This window comes from Manacus vitellinus, unplaced genomic scaffold, assembly GCF_001715985.3.
Source record: "Manacus vitellinus isolate BGI_N305 unplaced genomic scaffold, ASM171598v3 scaffold_17_pilon, whole genome shotgun sequence".
NCBI classification, from domain to species: Eukaryota; Metazoa; Chordata; class Aves; order Passeriformes; family Pipridae; genus Manacus; species Manacus vitellinus.
Window position 1 is genome coordinate 11,299,452 of NW_021939256.1, and position 5,361 is coordinate 11,304,812.

Consider the following 5,361-nt stretch of genomic DNA (forward strand, 5'->3'; position numbering starts at 1 on the left):
CAAAAGCCTTTGAAAGGTTTATTCAGCCGTCCCAGCTGTGGGTCCCTCGGCCCCACCGCACGGCCGTGGCAGAGGAAGGAAAAGCGCTGCCAACCGCGCATTAGAAACGCCGAAACTTGTCAGAGGTTGGTGGGTGACCGCAGTGCCGGCCGGACACGGGGCACCTGCCGACGCTGCCCCCAGTTCCGCCTGGCTTTGGTGACAGGCACCGCTCTCGCAGCACTACTGCTAAATAGTAGTCAGTCCTAATGTAAACCACGGGTGTTTTGGGGCTTTCTCAAGAGAAGAGACAAATAAAGAGTGAGCCAGCAGTGAATTTATTAGTCCGTCAATTAAACGACGAGAGCACCAGCACGCTGAGGTCCTGAGTGATCCCTTTTGTCAGAGTAGAAGCTGGGCAAGTTTTAAGAGCTGTTCTGTCTTCTTGCAGCAATTTACTGCTCTACTTCACACTGTCTGCATGGACTGAAAGAGACTGTGATTGCTTCAGCTGCATTTTTATTTTTAGTTCTAATGTTTAGGTCATAAATTTATTTTCAACGAAGTAGGACACAGCTTTAAAGTATGTGCTAGTGGACTACAGTAGTTTTGTTTCCTCAGTTTGGGTTTGATATGGAACCTTGTAGTGCCTAAAACAGAAAGTAGTACAGGGAACAGTGATTGAAGATGCCGTTGCTAGTGCTGTGGTAATGAAACAGTGTGTACCGTGTTTCTTTGAGTTGCAGAGCGTGACATAGCTTGCTTCTCTTTTGTAAATAAAATGCTTAATTCCAGTTGCAAATGAGCCTTTTTGATCATGACCTTTTAGGCTTCCAGGAAAAGCAGTACATAGAAGGTGCCTGCCCCTTTGTGTATTTAGTTAATGTAATAGTATAGATGCTTTCTAAAATTCTGATGAAGAGATCATTTCTGGTGCCAATTTACACGTGTGCTTTGAAGAGTAACTCAGATGCAGTGCTGTTTAAAAATTTGTCTCGATTCATAAGAATCCAAAGGTTCATTAAAGAGTTTGAATTTGAAATGGGAACATGTCATTAGTGCATCTCAGAGATGAACACTGGAGTCTGGGGGCGTTTCTGAACAAAACTCCTGAATCCTTTGTAACCAGTTTCATCTGTGTAAACTTATCCACAGACAGACTTGGATATCACATACAGGAACAAAAATTACAGTAACTGCATCAACTTCAGATTGCTTGTGACATGGCTCAAGGAGATGAATCCAATTGTAAGGTGCAGATGCACTTGTGATATTGTATAACAAAATGTGTGGGTGCTAATCTGCTCCTGTGGAAGTTGATGGCCAGCACTGTCATGTGCACCAAGGGGGGACTGCCTGTCTGTTTTATCTGAGCTCTGAATTTCAGCCTAGAAATACTTGTTACCTTTTCTTGCAAGTCAGAGGTTCCCAGCCTGGATGTGTCAGTGCTGTTACAGGGAGCTTCACTGAATGGTTCATAATTCCCTGAGTTGCTAACATCCATATTGGATATCAGTGGATATTTGGGCTCTAATCAGATTTTACTTGCTCAATGACGAAATCTGCTAGGGTCAGGCAAGTGTGGCAAGAGGACAGCTTTGTCTGTCCTTTTTGGTTCCCATGTTAATCCAGACGTGAGCTGCCTCTGTGGAGTGTGCCTGGGGACCTCCGGCTGTTAAGGCTGTTGTGACAGAAATACCTTCCTTTCATGGCAGAAGAAATGCTATATGTGGTTCCAGCTTATTGATTGGGTTAGCTTGCGGTTATGAAAGAGAGGTTAAAATGACCGCAGCTTCACAATTTTTAACAAAATTTAGGCAGAGCTGTTTTGTCCCTATGTAAATCATTAACAGCAACATTATGAGTTTTCCTTGTTAAACAGTGAACAAATTTAATGTGTCATTTGGTGCAGGATAGAGCAGCTTTGCTGTGTGTGTAGACAAATAAGTTGACCGTGTGTTTCATGGCATGGCTGCTTGAGAATCATGCATGTAAAAGGAGGATACTGTTGTGGGTTTTTTTGTTTTAAATGGCAAAGGAAAACTGCAATTTGTGCTGGTGTTGCGGGGTTTTCCCCATTTCTCAGTTTCAAAAAAAAAGGTAGACTTCAGCACCAAGAACTTTATTATTACTAATTGCTAGGCATGAGTTTTTTAAAGTTTTACCAAGTCCATAATGCTTTATTTAAGTAATTATTTTTTTTTAGCTTATGAAGGTGAACTTAAGACAATCAGTAGCATCAGCAGAAATTAGGATTTACTCTGTGATCATGCAACAGAAGCTAAAAGACAGAAATACACCAGTTTAAAATCTACTACCTTAGTGTCTGCATCTGCCGTTATTTCAGTAGGGAGAGCAGAGATAAGCTTCTCTGGGTGTCTTGATTGGTTACTTTTTTGACCATAATATGTCATAACAGACATACATTGGTCATAAGTGGTACAGCAGGCTAAAGCTAAAATGAGAACTTACAGGATCAATTCTTCTCTGCTCTTTTAGGAGCCTTGCAAAGGGCAGAGCATCTTCCACTTTCACTGTAGGCATCTCCATCAGCAGTTTGTGAGTCTTTGTCTGAGCACAGAGAAGCTTCTCCTGGAGTCTGGCAAATGTGGGGAAAGCCTCTATGTTAAACTGGATGTAGGAGCTCTTTCTTTAAGTAGGACCTTTATTTTCTGTGCTTCAACGTTCTTCCCTATCTCACAGGGCCTTATAGTACTAATAAATAAAGGCTCACATTAGCACACCTACTTTGGAGTGATTTGCCTGCTGAATTGAAGTGACCCTGGAAGTCAGGTAGACAGTGTGAAACATCAGTAATGTTTACATGCAGAACCCGTATTTCTGTACAATGTGCAGAGTAGTGGATGGCAAAGGGAAATTACTGCAATTAGAAACATAGAGCAGCAATGTGGTAGAATCATAGAGTGGTTTGGGTTGAAAGGGATCATCTCATTCCAACTCCCCTGCCATGGGCCAGGACACCTTACACTAGGCCAAGTTGCTCAAAGTCCCATTAAACCTGCCTTGAACACCAGGGATGGGGGCATCCACAGCTTCTCTGGGCAGCCCGTTCCAGTGCTTCACCACCCTCACAGAGTAAGTATTTTTTCTAATATCTAACCTAAACCTACCGTCTTTTAGCTTAAAGCCATTGCCACTTGTTCTATCTTTGCACAGTACCAACTTTGAAGATTGCTGCCTTGACCAGTTGCAAGACTGACACTAGAGCTTTTGGGATTGTTCTTCATGTCGTGTCCCCATTTGTATCTGCACCACTCCTGCAGAATTCAGTCAACATTTCTTATGTGTCCACCTGAGACAAGGAGCTTCCCTGTGATGCATTTTTCTGGCACCACAATCAACATTAGCCCTATCTTCCTCTCAGTCTGGGTCCAAAGTATTTCTTTCCATGTCAGTGGAGATACATCACATTAAATAAAACTCTGGTAATAGCGACAGAAGAATTGTGCTTACTATTGCAAAGAATGAAACAAGGAAATTTTTACTGTGTTGTGCAACTCCATGTGAATATAACTGTTAAGCTAATATATTGTAAGAGATTTGTATTTTCAGTCATGACTAATATGTCAGGATTGCTGAAGATAAGAATACTAACTGTAAAATTAAGCTAATTGGTGAGATAAATGCAATGCAATCCAGTCTTGACAGCTGTTCTTTCTGAATTCCAGCTTCCCATTTCTTATATCTTACTTTCCCCTTTTTTTTTCCTTTCTCTCGGAAATCTGCTAGTCATGTACCAGAGTAGACGATGAAAGAGAAGGCTTTGTAAAAGCTCTTTCATTTCTGGACTGTCTAAAATATTCAGAATTTGTTTTGACTTTCCCCATCTCCCAGTCATCTCCCATTATTTTCTTTCCCATGAATAGCTTTTATACTTTTTTATCTTGCTCTTTTATGCCACTCCTGCCACTCTTAGATGAAATTGAATCTTCTCTTTCCTACTGTCATCTGCCTTGGTTGTTCTTCACATTCTTTCCCTTGTAATTACAGATTCATTTTTCTGCAGGTTTTGCTCGTGTAAATTTACATCTCAGTCAAATTGCTAGTCTTCATGGAATCACTTCACTGCTCCTCAGGAGGTAGCACTACATTTTGATAGGACAGATTTTACTTACCACCCTGTCTGGGCTGGTTGCACCAATTTCAGGATGCTGCATTAGAGAAGGAGGAGGGTTAGTTACATTTTGAGCACTCTTATGGGTAGACTTTTAGATGATGCTAACCATTACAGAAAAACAACCTCCTAAATATTTATTTTGAAGTCAGTTCAGTAAATACATGACTGCTTTTTGTGTAGTTAATCTGGCTAGAAGTGTGATATATTTCTTTTTGCCGATTAGTTCAGAACACAATGCATGATTATTGCCAGAATGAATGGAAATTTTTTTGCCTTCAAAGGAATGAGAGTTCTTTTGAATATATGTATTCATTCTTAAACATCTGTCATCATGTAGACTTCTGTTGTCACAGACCTGAATCATCTTACAAGCACTTATGAAGACTTCCTAAAAATATTAATTTGAGTCAAAGAAATACACATAGGAGACTCCATATTATTTATACAGGCAAAATTGTAAACACTTTTACATGACCAGCTCCAAAAGCAGCCAGGAGGCCTCTGTCAGAGTTAGGGAAGTACATCACTTCTCCTGAATCACAATTTAGTACCTTAACAAGTACTCCCCTGTGCCTGGCCTTTAGCTACTCTGTTAGCATCAGCAAACACTTGATTTTCTGGCAACGACTCTGTTCTGTATACTGCAGCTTTTTGTGTTGCTCTGGCATTGTGATTTCCATGAAAATTGACAGTTTTCACACTTTAATGCTGCTTCTGAGAGATTGAGGGGCCTTTAGAAATTGGTTTTTCCACAGCAGGTCAAGCCAGCTCCTGCATTAGAAACAAGGAATGGGAAAAGGCTTAAAATCTGTGTTTCTAGCTAAAATTATGCTTTAAGGATCTTTGAAAAATAGCTGCATTTTCAGCTAATAGAAATTAAACCTTTATTAATATATTAATTCTCTTAATAGAGAGAGTGTTTCCAGAGCTGTTAGTTGCCCAGTGAGCCAGGCTGCTTATCATTAAATAAGTGATGCTGGGAATAGTGTGTTGTTGTCATAGTTTCAGCATGAGAGTGTCAGTGATGAGCCAGGGACTTTACCCGTGCCAGTGAGTGAGTCACAAAGCTGTGTGGCAGGGCTGTGCCACGATGGTGCTGACACACAGCATCTCGTGCCCACTTTAGTCCCCTGGCACCAGAAACAATGTCTTTTCAGTTTCATTAATCCCCCAGATAATGAGCTGCCTCAGGTGCTATGCATTTGTGCAGACTAATTGTCATAACAAGAGGAATGGGAAAGAAA